At 42.3% G+C, this 26,463-nt stretch overlaps 1 protein-coding gene across 3 annotated transcripts in view; it reads right to left on the reverse strand.

Moving 5' to 3' along the window:
- LOC117413331 (pro-neuregulin-2, membrane-bound isoform-like) overlaps window positions 1–26,463 on the reverse strand; it is a 399,323-nt gene that overhangs the window by 173,859 nt on the left and 199,001 nt on the right. The gene's annotated exons all lie outside the window — the stretch shown is intronic.

Raw genomic sequence — 26,463 nt, forward strand, 5'->3', positions numbered from 1 at the left:
ACAACTTAAGAAAGCTCTACAAGCTCCGCCTGTGCTGGCACACCCTGATCTTTCCAGAACCTTCACGGTTTACACGGATGCCAGTGAAGTCGGGCTGGGAGCTGTTCTTGCACAGATGGATGAGGAGGGGGAACACGTAATAGCATATGCTTCCAGAGTTCTCAACAAGGCCGAAAGAAATTATTCCACATCGGAGAAGGAATGTCTGGCAGTAGTGTGGGCAGTGGAGATATGGCGGCATTTTCTGGAAGGCGTCCTGTTTGACGTGGTCACTGACCATGCTGCATTAGCATGGGCTTTCAATACCCCTAAGACATCCTCTTGTTTAACTCGCTGGACATTGAGGCTTCAGCAATTCACCTTCACCGTTTTGTACAGAAAGGGTAGCCTTAATGTGGTCCCTGATGCACTGTCCCGGGCTCCAATCTCAACAGATGTGGAGGCATCGGTATGTGTGAGCCAAGGGAGGAGTTATAGCTCAGACCTGCTGGCTTCCCTTGATGAAGTGGCTGAAGCCCAATCCAGAGACCCCATGATCTCCCGTGTACTTGAAGATCTGAAGACGTCGACTCCGGTGGCAACTAACAGAATTACTTTTTTGTTACAGCAGGGTTTAGTCTATCGTAGGGTTCCCATACCAGACGAAGGTTTTAGATTTCAGTTGGTTGTGCCAACGACACTTACTACTTCTTTTCTCTATTACTACCACAACAATCCTCTGGGGAGACACCTAGGTCAGTATAAAACTCTGCTGAGGATATTGGAAGTTTCTTGGTGGCCATCCTTCCGCAAAGACACTTGGAGGCACATAAAGGAGTGTGGCATATGTCAGAGATATAAGCCCACAAACAGAAAACCTGCTGGATTGTTGCAACCCACTACTGTCCAGGAGCCAGGAGAGAAGCTGGGGGTTGACTTAATGGGCCTTTTTCCCCGAAGCAAGAAAGGACACGTCTACCTTTTAGTGGTAATAGACTACTTTTCTAAATGGGTGGAAATGTTCCCATTAAGAAACAGCAAGACACCGAGTATCGCTAGAATACTTACTCAGGAGATTTTCACTCGATGGGGTACCCCCCCAATACCTTGTGTCTGACAGAGGTCCCCAGTTCACCAGCCAGCTGAATGAGGAGATCTGCAAGTCCTGGGGGGTCATCTGTAAATTAACCACTGCTTACCACCCACAGGCAAATCTCACAGAGAGAGCGAATCGTACCATCGAAACCATGATTGCCTCCTTTGTGGGAGAGAATCATAAGCAGTGGGATGAATGGCTACCTGAGTTCCGCTTTGCCATAAATTCAGCCAGGCAGGAAACCACTGGTTTGTCTCCAGCTGAAGTGGTCATAGGGCGTACCCTTAAGGGCCCTCTGGATCGATTAATTGCAGTGGCTCCCTCTCCGGGTTCTCAGCAGTATTCCTTGTTAGAACGGCAGCACAACCTACTCAGGGAAGTTCGACATAGGGTTAGCCTTGCCCAAAAACGCCAGGCTAAAAACTATAATCTCCGTAGGAGAGATGTTCAGCTGGAAGAAGGGACATTGGTTTGGGTTCGAACACACCCATTGTCTGATGCCCTTGCCAATTTCTCTGCCAAGCTAGCACCAAAATGGTCAGGGCCTGCCAAAATTATTAAAAAGCTGGGTCCTGTCAATTACCAGGTACAGTGGACAGACCAGAAACAGAGGGTTGACACAGTGCATGTGGTCAATCTGAAGCCATATTTTGGAGCTAAACCCCTGGTACCTCCGGTTGGGGAGGGGGGGGGGGGGACTATGTGGCAATAGTCACACACAGTGTTGCAGGAAATGCATCACCTGCTATTCATAATTCTGAATAGCAGAGCCTGGCCAGGCAATGTCTTTTCTTTTTTATTATTAGCTCTTTTTTTTCATTCGCCTTATAGTGTTATTCCTGTCTCTTATTTTTAGAGCTTTTCAGGACATCTATATGTTTCCATTGAATTGGTTTGTTTTACCTGTGTTTTTTTATTACCCTTTTACTGGGGGTTTTACGGTAATGATTTGTGCTTGCTCCTTTTTTCCCTCCACTAGTCACCTGATGGGGGAAGGCCTTGAGTTCCTGTTTCCTGTTTTAGGGGTGGGGAGTAGAAGGAAGGGGAAGAAGGGTTTGGTTGTTGCTCACCTTTGTTGGTTAGGATCTTTGGTTGTATTACTATACTTTTTTTTGTTTTTTCATTATTTTGCAAAATATAGTTTTTGTTTTTCTCTTTTCAACTATCCTAACTGCGCAGGCTGCATTTTCTTTACCACCAGGTTTTTTCCTGCATTCCTTTTTTGTTTGGGGTTCTGTTTGTTTTTGCCAGTTTTGTTGTTCAAAGGATTTACATCAACTGCATTGCAGATTCACAGAACCAGCACCGGATCAAGAGCAGCCAGGGTGAGATCTTCTTCAATTATTTCTCTACTGGATTACACTTTTTTTTCTGAATGGGCATTCATGTGCTTTATTTTTGGGATGTTTGCATAGGATTTTTCTGGGACATTGTTTTTTTGGTGATTTTTATATTGCTTTTATTGTTTTGTTTGTTCGGGACTGTTATTGTGATTTCTTTATTTTTCACTACTAGTGACATTCATTGCCTTCCAGTAGTTTGCTATAGGATGTTGAATAGACAATTAGTATCCATTTTCCTTTGTAGTAATAAATGTATTTTTGGTAGCCTCTGTGTGGCCCCCTTTTCATAATAATTTTCGCTGTAGCAATTGACTGCTGTTATTAGTCAACTTTGTTATAGGGTTAACCCTTGAAAAGCATTGGACAGCCACATGGGTGCAGCAAATACATTCAACAAATGGGATATGTGGTGTGATGCGGGCTGAATTCATGAGCAGGGAACTGCATTAGATTAAACACGTTGTTTTGATCACAGTTCATGTGTCCATACAGCTTTTGGGATCAAAAGAAAAACCCTTCCAATAGTTTGTATAGTGCATGTTGTTGGTTTTGTATTATCCTCAAATCCCCAATCCCCTTTAATCATTCATATGCTCAATATGTCTTCACAATAACACATATTTGAAACTGTTCACCCCAGTATTTATTTTTGAAAGATTCCATGTTACTATTCCAAATACCTTCAGTTGTATAAGATTCCCTGGATATGCTGATATGCATAATGACTGCAGTTAATAACAGTATTCCTCTTAATAAAGCATCAAGACGCCATGAAATGTAAAGGTTAATCAGCTATGAATGAAACACATCCCAGCTTATATATTGTTCACTGTGACAAAGCCTAACAAGAATGAGTGATTCCTTAACTGGATGAGGAGACTCTCCAGGTTTGCATGTTGGTTCGTGTCTACAGTGCTTCCACAGCAAGTTCCATTTGGGATCTTGGTATGTAACTGCACAAAGAGAAGATGCATTCAGTACCCTGAGCTACTTTCTTCACATCCCTTTCCCTGAAGAAATGACCAAACATGTCTGACTACTAACTGGATACCAAGAGGGTTTGGTCTATTTCCACTTCCTAATTACACTGAGACCAGTCAGGATTATGTGTCTTGATAACTTTGGCATGCTAACTACAGCAGTTTCAACAGCTAAAAATACCCCCTTTTTCCTGGAAAACAGGGTCAGGAGTTTAGTTAAAGCCTTTGTTTACTGCATTGTCGAAATAAACAAGACAGGCTCACACTGTTCTGTGCTGTAGTATTAGAAGATGAAGCTCGATGTTGAATATACAAGAGGGCTGTATTTCTTAAGTGCTTTGTCCAGTCTTTAAATTGGTGGGTTGTTTTAACAAAAGGACTTAGTCAAGACTGAATAACAGCTTTCCTATATGCTTGTAAAATACAAACTTAACCAATAGGATCGTAAGACTTAGGATCATTATACCTGTAATACTGGCTTTCTGTTCTAGTGGAATTCCATTGGAACAAGAAGCTAATCCAATGGAATACAAATAATTGCATAAGCTGGTTAAATGAGCTGAATTTGAAGTAAAATGGGCTCTGCACTTCCACTCAACCATGCTGAGTAATAAGTTTAGGAAGTGGCTTATTCCTGCCTTACTGAGATGTCCTAACAGGGTGCTGTTTACAATGTTCTTGTTACAATTGACATGAGCACATGTTCAATCTTCAGTACAAGTTTGCTGGTGCAGAATGACAATGATGCTTCCCTTTTTGGTTTTGTGCATTACTAAACTGACTGTTTCTATGATTGCTGGATTGTATTGCCAATTGAATGTCGTGTGTTAGGTTACACCTACACCAAGTATCCATCACTGTTAGAAAAAAGGGAGACGGATTAAACATATTACTGTAATCAGGCATTGCCAATAATATTTCAAGCAGGTTACAAAGCGCTAACCCTCAAGCCAGGCATTATATACCAAGTATAAGAGCCAAGGTCCTATTTAAAGCACACACTCATTGAAATGATGTGAACTGCAGTCTGTGTGTTGACCGTTACACAATGACAGCACATACAAGTTCCTAGGAATCGGTCTCTTGTCAGGGTGAATAAAGCTAATGCAGGGTTTTCACACGTTTGCCAATTATATGTTGACTGACTTAACCTACCCTGCAACCATTAAGGTTTTTCACCCCCTCTAATGCAGTTGTACCAGTAAAGGCTACAGCTCCAGTAACATTACCCATGACTCACATCACTCTCTGAGGAAGATTTACACATTGTGACTCTGCACAGAGCTGCTGCTGAAGCACAATATACAAAAGCACAATACGCCAGAGCGCAACTGCCCCACTCAACACAACAGGCACATGGCAGAATCAAACATTAAACTGCATCTGCCTGTGTACATTACTACATTTCAATTAAGTAGAAACGTAAAACACAAATAGCATTGGATTTTCCATACTAAAACAATTAGGGCAAACATTGCACTGGTAGACCATCAAGACTGGGCTGATCATGATCATCTTTGAGGTGTTTCAATTCCATGACATACTGATCCTCTAAAGGATCTTGAAAAAGATCCCGCCAGTGCTGCAGCTGAAGCCATACAGTAACAGAGACACAAGAATTGTGCATATGACTACAACAATAAGGATACACCTTGAACATGACCACAAAGACTGATGTGATTGATACCCTGCCTAATAACCTGGCAGCTTAATTTGCATCAAACCTCACCAAGACTGGAAAAGGTCTGTTCCACAATCTCACCCATTCTCTGCTTGTGTCTCACCAATTCTCTGCTTACACAAGCCTGTCCACTCATTAGGCTCATGCTAGTTTGTGTTTTGTAATAAGATTTACAGGAAATAGAGCTGCTGGTGCTGTCATTCTATCGGAGTCCAGTTTATGTCATAATGGACTTTTGTTTTGATAAGGCAAGCTGTTTAACTCTAGGAGTCATGTAGTTCAACATACCAAGCCAGTGCAGAGATCACAGCTACATTGTGTGCATAAACCCGTTGATACTGCAGGTACCTTTGCATTTTCTTTCCTGTGATTAAGTCTGCAGTATAAAGTAAAGTCAATTAAACAAAATAAGTGTAGAAATCTTACCTGGTTTTCATTTCCATAAGATAAATAGGTCTCACATGTGCAGTTTTGAAAGAAACACATGTTCTAGCACACACATTTTCATTTTGAAATATGATATCTGGTACTACTTTAAGTAAAAGGAAGCTCTCAGTTGCTATGCCTTATTTGGGTTAGTTGCATTTACTGGGTCATTTCACCTCACCAGTGTCTACTGGTTCAAAGCACACTGTCTGAAAGAATGTCAATCAATAGGGGAAGCCATTGAAGGGGTGGGGACAATTTCACCCTCCAGGTGAAATGACCAAGTGAACGCAACACTAACAGAAAGATCGTAAACAGCAATTTCTTTAACCAAGAGTAGTACCATATATCATGTTTTTAAAAATAAACTACACATTTATAATAACATGTATTTCTTTCACAACTGGATATGTGTGACTTATTTTCGAATGGAAGTACACAACCTGTAAGCTTCATTGTATTATTTTGTTAGCTGCAATCACTTTCATGAGCAGAAAGTCTCATTTAAAATAGTTTTATTTTTCAAGAAAACCACAGGCCACGTCAGAACAATAACTGAGCTTAGACACATGGCAGTTCCTGTGTGTTCTCCAGGATCCCTTTGTGTTTTTATAAAAAGGTATTTCCTGGAAAACAAAGGCTGCAGTTATCCATGACTGATACACTTCACAAAAAGGCTTCCCAAAAATGTTGACAGTCTCACAAAGTTTGCTTAAGAATACGTATAAACAAAAGCACTGCATGTGACGATAACAGCAAACAAAAGCTATTATGCGATAGGCCCCTGTTATGGAATGTGTGCGGGTAACCAGGCAGGAAGCCTCAATCACAGCTGGCCTTTTTCATTTTAACTAACCATGGCCAACAATGGCAGGGACTGGGTGGCGCAGTGGCTAAGGCCAATCTCCTGCTGAAATGACAGCAGAACCACAAGTAGCAACACAGTGTATTTAAACAGACCCTGTACCACACAGAGCTGCTGCCAGATTACTGCAATGGATTACCCGTAGATATCGAGATATTGGTTGGTTCTACCACTCTGATTTTAGCGCCAGCCAGACGCGCCAGCCAACCGAAGAGCCTCAACAAAAGAGCCGGGAGTCTAGCTGTGGGAGTCCAGCGAGGGGAGGCCTGCGCTGTCACACTGTTCCAATAGATCCAAACCTACCGGGGCTCTAGAAGAAGCTCTCTACTAGTCAGGTCTGTACCCTCCACCCTACTGCTCCCACTGTGCCTTTTGTCCTGCTATGACTGTCTCTCACATCCCTGTTCTGTCCTCCCGTCCTCGTCCTCTGCCCTCCCTCCGCTACTGCTCCTCTAACCCCTCTAACCTCATTTCTCTGCCTCTCCCCCCCTCCCGCACACTCTCTGGTGCACTCTGGAACTGTCACTCTTCTGCTAACAAAGCTGATTTCATCTCTGCCTTTGCCTCCTACCTCTCGCTCGATTTCCTTGCTCTCACTGAAACCTGGCTGTCCCCTGATAACACTGTTACTCCTGCTGCCCTGTCCTCTCTCTACGTCCTGTCCCATACCCCGCGTCTCACTGGACGGGGAGGTGGGACGGGTCTTCTCCTCTCTCCCTCCTTACTCTTTTCTGTCCCCTCCGATCTCATCTCACTCTCTGTCAGTACCTTTGAATTTCATGCAGTCAACTAACCTTTCCCTGTCAACTCCTGCTCATTGTTCTGTACCGCCCCCCTGGGCCTCTCACTCACTTTCTGGATGAACTCGACTATCTACTCTCCTCCCTCCCCTCCCTGTCTACCCCGACTGTCCTGTTGGGTGACTTCAACATCCATCTCTCCAACCCCAGCCACTCTGCTGGATTCCTCCCTCTCCTACACTCCTTCGACTTCTGTCTCTCTCCGTCCCCTCCTACCCACAAAGCTGGCCGTCAACTGGACCTCACCTTCTCCAGGGCCTGCTGCCCCTCCACCCTCTCTGTCACCCCCCTGGACCTCTCTGATCACTATTTCATCTCTTTTTCTCTGTCTCTCCCCCCTCTCCCTGCTCCTCCTACCCCCACTGTCACCTCTCGCCGTAACCTCCGCTCTCTCTCCCCCTCTGTCCTTGCCTCCACTGCTCTCTCACCTCCCTCCTATCGACTCCTTTTCACAACTCTCCGTAGACTCTGCTACCTCCACCCTCTTCTCCTCACTCACCTCCTCCCTCGACTCCCTCTGTCCCCTCACCTCCCGTCCTGCTCGCCCCTCCCCTCCCCATCCCTGGCTCTCCTCTGCGCTCCGCTCGGCAAGAATCACACTGCGATCTGCTGAAAAGAAATGGAAGAGAACCAAACTCCCTGCTGCCCTAGACCTTTACCGCACTCTCCTCTCCTCCTTCTCCTCTACTCTCTCCTCTGCTAAATGTGCTTATTTCCAATCTGTAATCCAGGCCTCCACTAACAACCCACGTAAACTATTCTCTACCTTCTCCTCCCTCCTTAACCCTCCCCCCCTCCTCCTCCCTCCTCTATCTCCCCTGATGACTTTGCCTCCTTCTTCTCTTCTAAAATTTCAGATATCCGCAAACTCTTTAACACCTCTCCCTCCCCCGCACCCCCTCCCGCTCCAACTCTTACACCCACTGCAACCCCTACTAACTCACCCTCCTTCTCCACCTTCTTGCCCCTCTCAGACTCTGACCTCTCCTCCCTGCTCCAGGGTCACAAACCCACCACGTGTGCCTTGGACCCCCTCCCCACTCACCTCTTTCAAGCTGCTGCTCCTGCTCTACTCCCCTTCATCTCCTCCCTCCTCAACACCTCTCTACTTTCTGGTATCTTCCCCTCTGCCTTCAAAAAAGCCTCTATCACTCCCCTCCTCAAAAAACCTACCCTCGACCCCACCTCCCTCCAGAGCTACCGTCCTGTCTCCCTCCTACCCTTCCTCTCCAAAACCCTCGAGCGGACTGTACACCGCCAGCTCTCTGCTTTCCTGTCCAACCACTCTCTGCTTGACCCTCTCCAATCTGGCTTCCGCTCTGCTCACTCTACTGAAACCGCCCTCCTGTCTGTCACCAACTCACTTAAATGTGCCCGAGCTGCCTCTCTCTCCTCTGTCCTAATTCTCCTCGACCTCTCTGCTGCCTTTGACACTGTTGATCACTCTATTCTACTATCATCTCTTGCTGACCTGGGGATCTCTGGCACTGCTCTGGCCTGGTTCTCCTCCTACCTCTCCAACCGCACTTACCAGGTAACCTGGCGTGGAGCAACCTCCACACCTCACCCTCTCTTAACTGGAGTCCCCCAAGGGTCAGTCTTGGGTCCTCTCCTGTTCTCTCTCTACACCCGCTCCCTGGGCCCCCTCATTGCATCCTATGGTTTCTCATACCATTTCTATGCTGATGATGCTCAGATTTTCCTCTCCTTCCCCACCTCCTGACTCCACCATCTCCTCCCGTATCTCTACCTGTCTGTCTGCTATTTCCTCCTGGATGCACTCGCATCACCTCAAACTCAACCTCTCTAAATCTGACCTCCTTTTCTTTCCCTCCTCCTCCCCCTCCTCTGATCTCTCCATCTCTGTTCCTCTGGAATCTACCACACTCTCTCCCTCTTCCTCAGCTAAGAACCTTGGAGTCACCCTGGACCCCTGCCTCTCTTATTCCCAGCATATCTCCACTCTGGCACGCACTTGCCGATTCTTCCTGAGCAACATCCGAAGAATCCGACCCTTCCTCACCAACTATGCTACCCAGCTCCTGGTCCAGGCCCTGGTACTCTCCCGCCTAGACTACTGCAACTCCCTCCTGGCTGGCCTCCCTGCGTCCGCCACCCGTCCGCTCCAGCTCATCCAGAACTCTGCTGCCCGCCTAGTGTTCTCTCTGCCTTGCTTCGCCCACGCTACTCCACTACTCCGCTCGCTCCACTGGCTCCCGATCACCGCTCGCATCCAGTTCAAGACTCTTGTACTAGCCTACAGATGCCTTGACCAGTCTGCACCCAGCTACCTCCAGACCCTCATCTCTCCCTACACCCCCACTCGACCTCTCCGCTCCGCCTGCACTAGAAGACTAGCTCTACCACCGCTACGCTCCCCTGCCTCCAGAGCCCGCTCCTTCTCCACCCTTGCTCCGCAGTGGTGGAATGACCTTCCTACAGATGTCAGGACTGCCCAGTCCCTGACCACATTCCGGCGCCTCCTTAAGACTCACCTCTTCAAAGAGCACCTGTAGAACTACTCTGTATCCTGGGACACTATCACCCTTCATGTAAATGTGCTTTATTTTGCTCTTATCAGCCCCTATTTTACTGCATTTAATCCTGTACTTCAGAATACTGTAATCTGCCAAGTTTTTAACCTGTAGTACTTTGTATTTAATCACATCCTGATGTAACTATCACTATTTAATCATATCCTGATGTAACTATCACTATTACCTGCTGTATTATTGAATTGTGGTTTGTCAAACTTGTACTTTACTTGAACAAAAGTTATTGTATTTCTTGCTCTTATTGTATTACTTGTATTGTAACGCTTGAAATGTTTTTGCTTACGATTGTAAGTCGCCCTGGATAAGGGCGTCTGCTAAGAAATAAATAATAATAATGATAATACCACTGGTATGTGACGCCCTTACCACGGCAAACATGTGTGTTCCCATTGGTAATGTTGCTGAAGTTTACTCAGTGTAATACACTGGTGTTATAATGGTAGGTATTTTATGTCCAGTCCACTGTGTTTCCACTGTGATCCCAGTGGATCTGCTTCTAAGCTGCTGAGGGCCATGCAGGCTCAATACTGATGACTAGACTGCCATTGGAAATGCTGAACAGCCCTTCTTTCTGTGATGATAGACTCTCGCATTAACTAAAACCCTTTGTACCACATGTGTTAGCATTGATATATAACAGAGCTTCTAGAGCTACTGCACAAGAGCTTCTCTATTCATATGTCCACTTCAAGCAAACGCATACCTGTATGTACTCATAACAACTATTGTGGGAGCTACTGCACATTATGTGAAGTGGAACAAGGAGGTACCCTATTTAGGGGTGTATCCATGAATTGTGATGCTTTCTTTCATGATATATCGTATCGTAATAGAGGTACATATCGTTTGTATCATGATACGAGGCCAAAAGCACGACACAGCTCACTGTAGTTCAGCGAGTGGTTCTTTGAATGAAGAATAGGTGTGTTTTATAGTTGATATGAATACATTCTCTCCCCAGCTCCTTTAATGTGGTCTTTTAATGCAAGAGTCCATCATGAATTGATGATTTCATCTTATTATTCATCATCCAAGTAGCCCATCAGGATCACCACATGTATCATGATTCATATCGTATTGTGAACTGCATATCATGACGATTAGTGTATCGTTGCAGCCTTAAGCCTAAGGAAAGTTTCCCATAATAAAAGCTAGAAAAGTGTAATAAATCAAATAGTTACCTTGGATTTTGCTAATACACTACATGGGGGTCTTTATGAGTTGGTAAGTTGGGCCGCTCCTGAATACGAATGTCCATGCAATACATAAACTGTGTTCTTGAGCACGTACAAAGCAATACAGCTACACTGTGCACGTGTGTCAGGGGCGTGTTCCTGAATCCAGAATTCCCTTGCACTTGCAGGAGACAGAGAAGGTTCCATTGAAATCTACCCAATACACCAAGCAAAGCATTACATACTGTATGCAAAACAGGACCAGCCACAGCTGGAGTTTATATGTAAATATGGGTTTGGTTGGGGTGCGCTGCCTTCAAGAATCTTCAAACAAAAGGGCGAAAGGTATTTACACATCTGGTGTGATTCATTTTCACTTCTTTTAGTCTTTTTTTAAGAAAAGAAACACAAGCACAGCTACATTCCACACACTTAAGAAAATATTAAATGTCTGTCTCAACTGGTCAAATGATAAGACAGCACTATTTAACAATTGTGTTCTTTATTGTGATGATAAAACAGCACTATTTAACAATTGTGTTCTTTATTGTGATGATGAAACAGCACTATTTAACAATTGTGTTCTTTATTGTGATGATGAAACAGCACTATTTAACAATTGTGTTCTTGGTTCCTATCTTCTATTATTGACCACTGGTCTATTTTCACCATAATACTGTATCAATTACAAAAATGATGTATCTGAACTATATCGAAAGACACATAATTTATATTGAATAATATATATATATATATATATATATATATATATATATATATATATATATATATATATTCTATATTCAATATAAATTATGTGTGGAGTAGTGGTTAGGGCTCTGTGGGTTCAATCCCTGGTAGGGGACACTGCTGCTGTATCCTTGAGCAAGGTACTTTACCTAAATTGCTCCAGTAAGTAAAAACCCAACTGTATAAATGGGTAATTGTATGTAAAAATAATGTGATATCTTGTAACAATTGTAAGTCGCCCTGGATAAGGGCGTCTGCTAAGAAATAAATAATATATATATATTCGGTCTCGTAATTTATGATGTCACAGAAACCCTAGATGAAATTATTTTCCTATAACTCATCTATTACTCTATATATATATATATATATATATATATATATATATATATATATATATATAGGGATAACACACGTCGGGGCGTGGGTTGTGTTGCATTAACATACGGCTGTGGTTGGGTTACCAACAAAGCCGTATGTTAATGCAACACAACTCACAAGCCCTGGAGTACGTTATTCCGCTTATAAAACGGACACAATAATACAAAGAAAAAAACACTTTTTTAATATTTTTTTTAAAAAACGAACAATTTTCTTGTATATTCTTCCGTTTTGGAGAAATAATAGTCCATCAGACACGGTTAAACTGGAGGTTTTCAACATTTCCAACAATAATCTATAGTGTAGCACAGCAGGGAGGGGGTTAATATCCTCCCTGCCTAAAAACATGAGAATTGTTTTTGATTATTATTTTATTGTTAATTATCCCCTGCACCTGGCTATTACTGTAAATTAGAGCCAGGTGCAGGGTATTTAAGGAGAGCAGCCAGTCTCTTTGAGGCTGCTGCTGTGTGGAGAGCCCGATTGATGGTGTGTAAAGCCTTTTTGTGTTTTTTCAGCCGGTAAACAGCTTAGCTGTCTGGTTTATTAAATAGGTTCCTGACAAACGTTGTTAGCGCTCCGAAGGAGCCAGGTGTTTATTTTGTTTTATTAAAAGTGCGCAAAAGAGCTAACCCTCCATTTCTGTGTGCTGGGTCTCATTTTAAACGGGGCAAACGAACAACCGTGACTGCGGCCGTGTTTACAACAGTAATAATATTTTTTTGAATTTAGTGGTGAGGGGCGGGCTATTGTCATGCCTCTGGACTCAGCTAGCTCAGTCATCATAGTCGACACTATAGCACAGCACAGGTACATTACATACAGTGCAGGTAGCTGAGCGAGAGCAGAGAGACAGGGAGCACACCAGTGAGAGCCACAGCACAGGTACATTACATACAGATAGTTATAAATGCATGGACTAGCTTACTGGGTGTAGTAGTAGGATCAAAAACAGTGAAAACATTGAAAAACTGACCAGATGATGTGCTTTTACATGAAATCCCCCTAGCAGGGAAGAATGAGGTGCCAAGAAGGGACAAGTCTTAATAAGCCAAACAGCCTCTTCTAATTCCCACACCTTTTGTTTCTATAATACCTACAGTGCATTATAGTGTTTTCAAAGCTATGGATGAATACATCTTCTCAAGGAGTCTCTTTAGTGCTACAGGATAATATGAGCTGCATGTTGGCAGGTTCTTTGTAGTCCTTTGCCCCCGACACAAGCCTATCAAAAGCACACAACAGGGAAATTAAGTCAACAACTGACTGTCTCACTGTGCGTCTTAGTAAAATGTTTCTTGTTGATGTTATGAGGCTGCTTTGCCCCGGTTATCAGAAATGTACACGCATCTGCAAGCTTGCCAGACAGCTAAATGAGTGGACCAGGAAGAGCCCTGTAATACCAGTGAATAATAACAGGCTGAGGAGCACAATACCAACACCCTGAAGTGTGTTAAACTGCACTGCCTTGCTGTCTTTCCCATCATTTATCCCATCCAGCACAAACCCCAGAGCACCACTATCACTGCACAGCACAGCACAAACCCTAGAGCACTGCTATCACTGCACAGCACAGCACAGAACAAACCCCAGAGCACCACTATCACTGCACAGCACAGCACAAACCCCAGAGCACCACTATCACTGCACAGCACAGCACAGCACAAACCCCAGAGCACCACTATCACTGCACAGCACAGCACAGCACAACCCCCAGAGCACCACTATCACTGCACAGCACAGCACAGCACAAACCCCAGAGCACCACTATCACTGCACAGCACAGCACAAACCTCAGAGCACCACTATCACTGCACAGCACAGCACAGCACAAACCCCAGAGCACCACTATCACAGCACAGCACAGCACAGCACAACCCCCAGAGCACCACTATCACTGCACAGCACAGCACAGCACAAACCCCAGAGCACCACTATCACTGCACAGCACAGCACAGCACAAACCCCAGAGCACCATTATCACTGCACAGCACAGTACAAACCCCAGGGCACCACTATCATTGCACAGCACAGCACAGCACACACCCAAGAGCACTACTATCACAGCACAGCATAGCACACACCCCAGAGCACCACTATCACTGCACAGCACAGTACAAACCTTCCCATTCCTGGAGCACTGGATTACTGTTGTTGTTGTTTTTGTTTGGGACTGTAAACCCACCATATATACCCCCCGATACCATTGCTGGCAGAGGGGCGGAATTATTATTTACAATTAATAAAATACGGACGTTTGGATCACTGAACTACTGTTTGGACATTCCCACACCACTCACATCTGACTCACTTCTTGAAGAAGATAAATATAAGATAATATTGATCTTTGCACCAAAATGCAATTTCAAATGTTACTCAACTAGTAAGTGTGCCTAAATTGTTTGTTACTAGTTTTGTATAATCAACTTGTATGATTTCCCTTTAAAAAAAAAAAGCATTTTGGTGCAAAGACCTAAATCTGACTCTACATGTTTTCTTCTCAAAACACAATACATGTTCCACTGCCGTATTTTGTATCTTTTTGTTGTTGCTGTTTTTCGAGTAACTGTGCTGCCCTGTATGGACGAGAGAGAAGACCAACCTAACCCTGTGCTGTGTGCCTGTGCACCTGCCCCTATACGGTTAAATCTGCAATTCACTGACAACTGTCTGCACAGGAAACCGGGGTTATATATCTTAAACGGAAAGGCAAAGAATGTGCTTCTATTTTATTTTCCATCATTTCTTTGTATTATCTGCAGATTCTGGCACCTTTGTTCTTTTTTACCGGCATTCATTAACAGTTGTCCTCATGTCCGGGATGTTTATCGAGCAATAACACAAGTGGAACTCACCAATACAAATAATACAAGTGGAACTGGCCAATACGTAAAGTCATTGCTGTTAGCAGAGTGGTTCAGAAGCGGGTCAGAGGGATTCTGTACACACAGTACAAAGCCCTGTTTGCAGTCCCTGGGTTCAGAAGCGGGTCTGAGGGTTTCTGCACACACAGTACAAAGCCCTGTTTGCAGTCCCTGAGTTCAGGTGCGGGTCAGAGGGTTTCTGCACACACAATACAAAGCCCTGTTTGCAGAGCGGTTCAGGAGCGGGTCAGAGGGATTCTGCACACACAGTACAAAGCCCTGTTTGCAGTCCCTGGGTTCAGGAGCGGGTCAGAGGGATTTTGCACACACAGTACAAAGCCCTGTTTGCAGTCCCTGTCCTCACAGGCAATCAAGAGCATTTATCCACAACAGTAGGCCATACACTGTATTACAATAAGGTGCAGGGCAACAAGAACAGCACTGATTCAGCGAGTTAGCAAGTTCTTTAAAATGTGACCCAGTAAGTGTGTAGGGTGGAAGGTGCGACAGAGACTGCGTTGTTATCGTTATTGTCTTTCTCACTATCTTCGTTGTTTTGGTCGTAGATCACTGGTCTCTGCCAAGTATGATCAGAGGATGTTGAGATCAGAGATGGTTTTCCTGATAGTGTTGGTATTTTGCTGCTGTGCTACAAACTTCTGCCTTTCAGCCTCTGACACAACAGTAAATCGAGAGGACTTTTTTTTAACAAATAAGCTTTCTATTTGAAAATGGTCTACTTGAACTTTCAAAGCACTTCAAAGTTGTTCATTCCATCACCATTAATAATACTCAACATCATATTTCGCTATAAAATCAGTTGGGATAAAACAGCACTATTACCCCTGAATGGGGCGATGAGAAATATAATCTTGCCCTTGAACATATCGGTGGTTCAGCACTTTAAATATCTGGGTGTGGAGATACCCAGATATCTACCCCTCCTTACACTCTAATGTAGTAACTCATTTCAATAATATTTTTAAAAAGGTGGAGACAGATTTAGATAGGTGGTCTGAACTTCCTAATTCATTTCAAGCGCGTATCTCTATAGTTAAAATGAATGTGCTCCCACGTATTAATTTTATTAGCTCTATGATTCCCCTCTCACCCCCTATAGCAGGGGTGCACAATTCCGGTCCTGGAGGGCCAATGTCCCTCCTGGCTTTTGTTCCAACCTTGCCCTAAATTACTTAATTGGACCAATTATTACCAATTATTGGTCTAATTAAGTAATTTAGAACACAGTTGGAACAAAAGCCAGGAGGGATCCGGCCCTCCAGGACCGGAATTGTGCACCCCTGCCCTATAGGATACTGGGATAAATTACACTCTTTAACTTCCAAATTTATGTGGAAGGGTAAATGCCCGCACATTAAATTATCCACTTTACTGTGGGAGTGGTGTACAGGAGGTTTATCTTTCCCAAACTTTAATTTTAATTTTTGCTCATTTGTTCTGCGCCCGCTTACTATATGGTTTGACCCTAATGCTCCTGTCTCTTGGCGCTCCCTGGAAGAAAATTTGGTGTACCCATACAGACGCCAAGATTTAATCTATTCAAATATTGCTCTCAGACATTGTAAGCTACGGTTTGGCCCCATAATCACGCAGTTAGTTACTGTTTGGCGCTTAGTGGAGAAGCATACAAAAGCCCAACTTAAGCGGCACTCTCACTCTCCTATATTTCACAATTTTGTACTTCTTCTAGGGGCTGGCTCATCTCTTTTCCGCACTGGAGGGAGAGGGGGATACATACCCTCACTGATATTTCTAATGGGGGCTCTCTCCGCGCATTCCAGGATTTACAACTCCAGTACAATTTGCCAGGTATTTCTTTCTCTTTTTTTATCTCCAACTGAGGTCATCATTGCGTGCCTATGGGGTGCCTTGGGGGACAGCACTGTCAACACACCCTCTCCAGACTATGTTAGACGAAGGGGGTAAAACTAAGGGACTGGTTTCCACAATTTATGTTTCTCTCTTAAAGGCTTCTTATAAACCATTAACAATTAACACAATTTGGAGTAGGGATTTACCACCATCAGATACTGAAATTAATTGGGGGACTGTATGGTCTAATATAGGCTTTGCCTCCAGGAACCCTAATCACCATATGATTCATTATAATTTTCTTCACTGATTATACAGTGCCTTGCGAAAGTATTCGGCCCCCTTGAACTTTGCAACCTTTTGCCACATTTCAGGCTTCAAACATAAATATATGAAACTGTAATTGTTTGTGAAGAATCAACAACAAGTGGGACACAATCATGAAGTGGAACGAAATTTATTGGATATTTCAAACTTTTTTAACAAATAAAAAACTGAAAAATTGGGCGTGCAATATTATTATGCACCTTTACTTTCAGTGCAGCAAACTCTCTCCAGAAGTTCAGTGAGGATCTCTGAATGATCCAATGTTGACCTAAATGACTAATGATGATAAATAGAATCCACCTGTGTGTAATCAAGTCTCCGTATAAATGCACCTGCACTGTGATAGTCTCAGAGGTCCGTTTAAAGCGCAGAGAGCATCATGAAGAACAAGGAACACACCAGGCAGGTCCGAGATACTGTTGTGGAGAAGTTTAAAGGCGGATTTGGATACAAAAAGATTTCCCAAGCTTTAAACATCCCAAGGAGCACTGTGCAAGCGATAATATTGAAATGGAAGGAGTATCAGACCACTGCAAATCTACCAAGACCTGGCCGTCCCTCTAAACTTTCAGCTCATACAAGGAGAAGACTGATCAGAGATGCAGCCAAGAGGCCCATGATCACTCTGGATGAACTGCAGAGATCTACAGCTGAGGTGGGAGACTCTGTCCATAGGACAACAATCAGTCGTATACTGCACAAATCTGGCCTTTATGGAAGAGTGGCAAGAAGAAAGCCATTTCTTAAAGATATCCATAAAAAGTGTCGTTTACAGTTTGCCACAAGCCACCTGGGAGACACACCAAACATGTGGAAGAAGGTGCTCTGGTCAGATGAAACCAAAATCGAACTTTTTGGCAACAATGCAAAACGTTATGTTTGGCGTAAAAGCAACACAGCTCATCACCCTGTCATGGTTTGGGCCTGCTTTTCTTCAGCAGGGACAGGGAAGATGGTTAAAATTGATGGGAAGATGGATGGAGCCAAATACAGGACCATTCTGGAAGAAAACCTGATGGAGTCTGCAAAAGACCTGAGACTGGGACGGAGATTTGTCTTCCAACAAGACAATGATCCAAAACATAAAGCAAAATCTACAATGGAATGGTTCACAAATAAACATATCCAGGTGTTAGAATGGCCAAGTCAAAGTCCAGACCTGAATCCAATCGAGAATCTGTGGAAAGAACTGAAAACTGCTGTTCACAAATGCTCTCCATCCAACCTCACTGAGCTCGAGCTGTTTTGCAAGGAGGAATGGGCAAAAATTTCAGTCTCTCGATGTGCAAAACTGATAGAGACATACCCCAAGCGACTTACAGCTGTAATCGCAGCAAAAGGTGGCGCTACAAAGTATTAACTTAAGGGGGCTGAATAATTTTGCACGCCCAATTTTTCAGTTTTTTATTTGTTAAAAAAGTTTGAAATATCCAATAAATTTCATTCCACTTCATGATTGTGTCCCACTTGTTGTTGATTCTTCACAAAAAATTACAGTTTCATATCTTTATGTTTGAAGCCTGAAATGTGGCAAAAGGTCGCAAAGTTCAAGGGGGCCGAATACTTTCGCAAGGCACTGTATCTGACCCCTCGTAAACAATTTCGAATGAAACTTGTCTCTACCCCTGTCTGTTTGCTTTGCTCTCAGGGTAGCCATGGCACTTTCTTACATATGGTCTGGGAGTGTCCAGATGTAGCCAGTTTGATCAAAATTTGATCACAGAAAAAAAAAAAAAACTGTTCATTCCATTTACGTCAGATCGCTCCTGTAATCAGAAATATCAGAGCGATCTGTCGTCACAATAGGGAAAACAGTACAGTACTGTCGTCACAATAGGGAAAACAGTACAGTACTGTCGTCAGTAGTAGCCTGTAATCCTATAATTAAGAATAGAGTTTTATAGGGAAATATCAGTTACACAGGTATTATATCAACAAGTAAACGAGGTATGCATGGGTGCTTAATTCTCCATTACTAAAAACAGTTGTGGGAAGCATTCTTTAGTCTACAAAATACCATATATTGGTCAGCACCCCTTTTATAAAAAGCTTTCATGTGCACAAACGCATATTGGGTGCCATTGTCTTTTTTTCCAGATTTAACTTAAATCTTGTACTTTTTCACAGATTTAACTTTAATCTTGTACTTTTTCCCCAGATTTATAAATGTTGTGAAAATAAATATTTTTTTAAATGTGTACATTCAGATATAATTTATAAATCTAGCTACACGATTTAACATTTAGCTAAATATTTAACTAAATCTTAAATTTCTTAACAAGATTTAACATTTAACTAAATATTTAACTAAATCTTAAATCTCTTAACAAGATTTAACATTTAGCTATATATTTAACTGGCCAGCTAAATCTGGAGTTTGTATGCAAATGAGCTCTGCCCGCTTTGTGCTTTCCGGTGATTTGATTGGCTCTTGTAATGTAATTTGGACATATGCAAATTTCAGCACTACAAGAGCCAATCAAATATGTTTTGTCATTAAAGGTGAAATGACAGTTTTGCTTCTAGATTAACATTTAAGAGGCGGTATTCTTCGACTCTTAAGATCAATTGAATAGACCCCATTGCTTCTAATTATTATTATTATTATTATTATTATTATTATTATTATTATTATTATTATTATTATTATTATTTATTGTATATAAATGACGGCGAATAGCCGTGTGTGTTTTGTTATTGTTTGGCAGCATGGATGGGTTTAAAACACCCATCTTAAAAACCTTGTGCAGAAGGTGACCATCTAATTGTAGCTAATCGGGAGATGGTCACCTGCATAAAAGCCTGCAGTTTTCTGCGCTCAGGGTGGAGAGTAGTGGAGAGAACGAGAGCAAGAGAAGGAGTCTGAAACAGAAAGTAAAGTAAAGATAAGGATCAGTGAAGGCAATTGCTCAGCCTGACCTTAGTGTTTTTTTGTGTTCGTGATTTGTTTTTGTTTGATTATTTAACTTGCTCTGTGTGTTTATTTTTGTTTAAATCTTTATTTTGCATTTAATTAAAAATAGGAGCGCAGCAGCATAGCATATAGCATATTTACCCTGTAAGACATTCTTGAACCCTAATCACACAGGTCCATCGCATCACATTTTTCATACAAAAGGCCTATTCAGCATTATCTTCCAATAACAATGTCAACAGGCAACTAGCAACAAAGGAGCTGCTTGTACGGGCAGATAAATGAATCTTGTGTCGGTCAAATCCTGTAGACAAGAACAAATAATGGGACAACTGAACTCTCCATGTCAATTAAACTAGACAATTCCCAGATATTATCTTCAGATTGTAGCATTAACAAGTACTGTGGTAGCGGCACTTCCTTCAGCACTGTGAGGATGTTACCATGGTGTGTTGCCATGTGACTACAGGGGTCGCTGCTGCGCGGTGAGCTGAGGACACCCTGGCCAACCTAACCCTCCCTCCCCCCTGGCGACGCTCGGCCAATTGAGCGCCGCCCCCTGGGAGCTCCCGTCCACGGTCGGCTGTGGAATAGCCTGGACTCGAACCGGCGACGTCCAGGCTATAGAGCGCATCCTGCACTCTAGCGAGTGCTTTTACTGGATGCGCCACTCGGGAGCCCCCCCTATATTCATTTTTAAATAAAAATGTGTCTATATCTTTAGTTCTAAACTCTAGTAACCCATTTTCTAAGCACAATAAGACACTCCAGGGTGTTGGTTGTGTAGAATAACAGCAGTTCCTACAGCCTCGTGCCTTACTATGCCCGTGGGCGTGCGGTTATTCTAGCACAACCAACACCCTGTCGTGTCTTATTGCTTACATAATATATGTAGCAGATGCCGTCTTTTCTGTTCAGCAGTCACAACATCAAAGAAGTGTTTTTCTTTAACTTTTCCTAAGACCAAGCACCGCGTGTCTGATTAAATGGACTGAAACACCTCTGTAGCACTGGCATTTATTTAAACATTGAATAAACTGTGTCACATTAAACATTTTAAAAAAAATAGTGAATAAAGAGATTTCTAAACCCCTTGTGTGCTTATGTCTTTCTATTTGGTCAAATAAGCTTTCCAGGGCTACTTTCAACAGATCCCAGTTGTTAATAAAGAATTACTTGGTACTGCCTTTTTTTTCAGTAGAAAGTTGCGCAAGGTAACGTCACAAACGGGGTCTTCACTGCTGAAGTCTTGTAAACATAAGGTACGGCTTTGAAAATGTACTCACCCTTTTTAGTCGTACCATGTTTTGGTCACGCACTTTATAGCGTAAGGAAGGTGCATGATATTCTCACGACAATAGAGAGGATTTGAAGTTTCTAAACTGCATGTATAAACCAAGCCAGTACACTGACTTCCTTTGTTATAGGTAACAGGGTCAGTGTAGTCAGGGTCAGTGTTGTGTGATGTGCTGCCAGTACAGATTCTAACGTCTGTCAGTTTAAAGTTTTATACCACACCAGCCAACGAGCCTGGCTCTTATCCTGCTACACTTTCCCTTGCTTTTGGGGAGTCTTTGTGGAGTCTTGTGGGATCGCATAACCTGTAACACAGGAAGTGAATGTGATAATGTCTGTCCATCCATCTGATTTTGCACCATTCTTCACCAAACCTTTATCCTACACTTAGTCTCCTTTATCTGATAAACTCTCGATTTTATACAAAAGTTAAAAATATTTACAGTATGCATTTATTTATGTATCTATTTATTATAAATTTACAGTCCCCGATTATTTTAACCCCAATTTTTCTACCCAATTTAGAATGTCCAATTATGTTCCCTCAATGCAGCAATTCCCCACACAGCTGCTCAGGAGAACTGAAGATTCAGCTTCCTCTTTTACACCCAGGAACTCAAGAGCAGATGTCAGTGAGCTACCGGCCTCTGGAGGACAAAGGCCAGCCCTGCAGGTGTCTGGCCAGAGGTCACCAGGCGCCTGGCCAGGAGAGTCCGCTCGAGAGTGATGAGGAGAAACAGTCCCTTCCATTTTGTCTTTCTGACCCGTAGGAGCACCAGTTAATGCGACTCTGCCTCTGGAATCCCCAGCAAAGACCAGTGACTTTGTACAGCCAGGATGTGAATCTGTGCTCTACTGACTATATAACAGCCTGCATACCACACAGCCATTACCAGGTGAGCCACGGGGACCCCCAATACGCGAGTATGAGGACATAGTAAGGCATATGCACAAAGTATAAATATATATATATATATATATATATATATTTGGAAAAGGTTACAGCACAGTTTGGTATTTTGCATTTCACAATTTCATTATGTCGCTTTAAAAGAAGACTGAAGAAGCTGTCTATACTTTAATGTTGACCGAAAGAACCTTTCATTTTGTTCTTTGTTAATTTGTAAATGCTCAATCGCGATATATGTGTATATATATATATATATATATATATATATATATATATATATATACACACACACACATAAAGTCAACCTCAGTTAACTCGTGGATAACTCAACACCTTCCCTTAATTCGACAGACAGTCTTTGTCCTGAATCATTATAAAATATATGCATCCTGCCTCTTTTAATTTTTTAATTCGACACCACGCTTTACTCGTAACTTGACACTTACCAAAGGGATAAAAACTATTAAAAAGACTAGTGGATAACTCTACACTGTCGTTTCACGTGACTGACCTGTGACTGGAAATGGATCGTTCATTCATTCATTCGCAACTACCAAGTGCAGCTGGTTACAGTGTCAGTTCTTAATGAGTGAGAAGCGAAAAATGTGTTCTCGTTCAACTGGCTTTAAAGCTCAGGTTATTCGGGATAACAAGCTTGTCAGCAGAACTTTCAAAGCATGTGTGCAACTTTTTTGCATGCGAAACAATCGACAATGTTTGATTTTTGTTGTTTTTGTTCACTGAGTTAATTCTGTATAATGTACATTTGTTAACTTTTGCTATTTAAGCCGTCAAATTAGACAGTACAAGCGAATACATAAAAGTATAGTCAACAGTTTGTTCACAGTTTGTGGTTGGATTGTGGGGTGTCGAGTTAACCGAGGCTGATTGTATATAACAGTATTAAAATAGGTCAAATGAAGAGGGAACAGAATGCATTGTACAGATGACGTTTACATTTAACAAAAACAATGTGATTTTGATTATTTTAATATAGTGGGGCCCCCACCTTCACACTCAAAAAGCTTTTCATAATCATACAGTCGTCCCACGCTAAACCATCCGACATAAGGAGGTGTCGGGTTTAAAAAAATACAATAAAATCGCACACACATACATGGTCCAGGCCCTGGTACTCTCCCGCCTAGACTACTGCAACTCCCTCCTGGCTGGCCTCCCTGCGTCCGCCACCCGTCCGCTCCCCGTCCGCTCCAGCTCATCCAGAACTCTGCTGCCCGCCTGGTGATTTCTCTGCCTCGCTTCGCCCACGCTACTCCACTACTCCGCTCGCTCCACTGGCTCCCGATCACCGCTCGCATCCAGTTCAAGACTCTTGTACTAGCCTACAGATGCCTTGAACAGACTGCACCCAGCTACCTCCAGACCCATCTCTCCCTACACCCCCACTCGACCTCTCCGCTCCGCCTGCACTAGAAGACTAGCTCTACCTCCGCTACGCTCCCCTGCCTCCAGAGCCCGCTCCTTCTCCACCCTTGCTCCGCAGTGGTGGAATGACCTTCCTACAGATGTCAGGATTGCCCAGTCCCTGACCACATTCCGGCGCCTCCTTAATACTCACCTCTTCAAAGAGCACCTGTAGAACTCCTCTGTTTGTATCCTGGGTCACTATCACCCTTCATGTAAATGTGCTTTATTTTGCTCTTATCTGCCCCTATTTTACTGCATTTAATCCTGTACTTCAGAATACTGTACTCTGCCAAGTGTTTAACCTGTAGTACTTTGTATTTAATCATATCCTGATGTAACTATCACTATTTAATCATATCCTGATGTAACTATCACTATTATCTGCTGTATTATTGAATTGTGGTTTGTCACACTTGTACTTTGCTTGAACAAAAGTTATTGTATTTCTTGCTCTTATTGTATTACTTGTATTGTAACACTTGAAATGTATTTGCTTATGATTGTAAGTCGCCCTGGATAAAGGCATCTGCTAAGAAATAAATAATAATAAGAATAATAAGAATAATTTATAGTGCTCAATGTATTTTAAATGTATAAATCATTGCGCTGAAATAACACTAATGTGTTTTGGGTAGGCTACACATTACATTATGTAAACATATAAATCTGTACAGTAGGCCTATACAGTATATAGTACAGTAGTAAAATCAAATGAATACCTAGTGCACTTTCTTTTTACTTTAGCCTGTAGGCTACCGATAACACAAAATAAATCATGCTTGAAACTAAATTATTATTTTTTTAATTATTATTATTTTTAACTTGGCCTACTTAATAGCTTAGACAATTAACACAAAATAGATCATGGTCCTATACAGATGCTCAGAATGAGCTGGAGGGGTTAGTGGCACATGTGTGCAGTCTATTGCTCCCAGCACGTTGGGGGAACTAGAAAAGTCACAGAAATGTGTTTTCAAGGCTTGTAAGTAAGTACACAAGTGAAAATTAGGTGTTCCCCTCAAAAATGCATTGAGCACAACTGGCAACGCACAAGAAATGGACTGGGAAATGGTAGCAACAATTGCGACTGTTTAAAACGTGCTTTCAAAAGTTCTTAACAAATTGATGGAATTGTAAGTGTTGCAATTGCCAGCAGCTTTAGTACATCTCATTATAATTTTGAGAACACTATCTCCACCCCATTTTTGCGAATTTATATAGGAACGCCCATAATTACATATTCATCTAAGGTTGAACCACAAAGAAAAACTGCAGCCGGAAAGCATTCCCTAAAAAGTCACTAATAGGATTGCGCTTGTTTAGTACATTTCACCCAAGACTCGTTTGAAACTAGTTTGTGACATTTGACTATTGTGACAGGTGCAACACTAGTACATCTACCCCTGAGTTTCTGAGAGAGGTGGTATACATTTTATCTGTTAATGAGAGATCTTTTGGGATTTATGAAGTACAGTTGAGATGCTGTGCTATATTACAGGAGTTCATGAAGTACAGTTGAGATGCTGTGCTATATTACAGGAGTTCATGAAGTACAGTTGAGATGCTGTGCTATATTACAGGAGTTCATGTACAGTTGAGATGTGCTATATTACAGGAGTTAATGAAGTACAGTTGAGATGCTGTGCTATATTACAGGAGTTCATGAAGTACAGTTGAGATACTGTGCTATATTACAGGAGTTCATGTACAGTTGAGATGCTGTGCTATATTACAGAAGTTCATGAAGTACAGTTGAGATGCTGTGCTATATTACAGGAGTTCATGTACAGTTGAGATGCTGTGCTATATTACAGGAGTTCATGTACAGTTGAGATGTTGTGCTATATTACAGGAGTTCATGAAATACAGTTGAGATGTTGTGCTATATTACAGGAGTTCATGTACAGTTGAGATGCTGTGCTATATTACAGGAGTTCATGTACAGTTGAGATACTGTGCTATATTACAGGAGTTCATGAAGTACATTTGAGATGCTGTGCTATATTACAGGAGTTCATGAAGTACAGTTGAGATGCTATGCTATATTACAGGAGTTCATGAAGTACAGTTGAGATACTGTGCTATATTACAGGAGTTCATGAAGTACAGTTGAGATGCTGTGCTATATTACAGGAGTTCATGAAGTACAGTTGAGATGCTATGCTATATTACAGGAGTTCATGAAGTACAGTTGAGATGCTGTGCTATATTACAGGAGTTCATGAAGTACAGTTGAGATGTTGTGCTATATTACAGGAGTTCATGAAGTACAGTTGAGATGTTGTGCTATATTACAGGAGTTCATGTACAGTTGAGATGCTGTGCTATATTAAAGAAGTTCATGAAGTACAGTTGAGATGCTGTGCTATATTACAGGAGTTCATGTACAGTTGAGATGCTGTGCTATATTACAGGAGTTCATGTACAGTTGAGATACTGTGCTATATTACAGGAGTTCATGAAATACAGTTGAGATGTTGTGCTATATTACAGGAGTTCATGTACAGTTGAGATGCTGTGCTATATTACAGGAGTTCATGTACAGTTGAGATACTGTGCTATATTACAGGAGTTCATGAAGTACATTTGAGATGCTGTGCTATATTACAGGAGTTCATGAAGTACAGTTGAGATGCTATGCTATATTACAGGAGTTCATGAAGTACAGTTGAGATGCTGTGATATGTTCTGATGTGTTCAGAGAGTTAGGAAGTGTGTTCCAAGTGAGGTAAGCCCGTTAATGTAAAGTTCGGTTGTGTCATTCTCTCTAATTATATAATTAAGATGTCTAACCCAATTTCCACAAGCTTTTGTCATGTCAGTTAAGCAGCAGGAATATAGATGTCTAGAAGAAAAAAAA

The sequence above is a fragment of the Acipenser ruthenus genome, chromosome 23 (genome assembly GCF_902713425.1).
Source record: "Acipenser ruthenus chromosome 23, fAciRut3.2 maternal haplotype, whole genome shotgun sequence".
Taxonomy (NCBI): Eukaryota; Metazoa; Chordata; class Actinopteri; order Acipenseriformes; family Acipenseridae; genus Acipenser; species Acipenser ruthenus.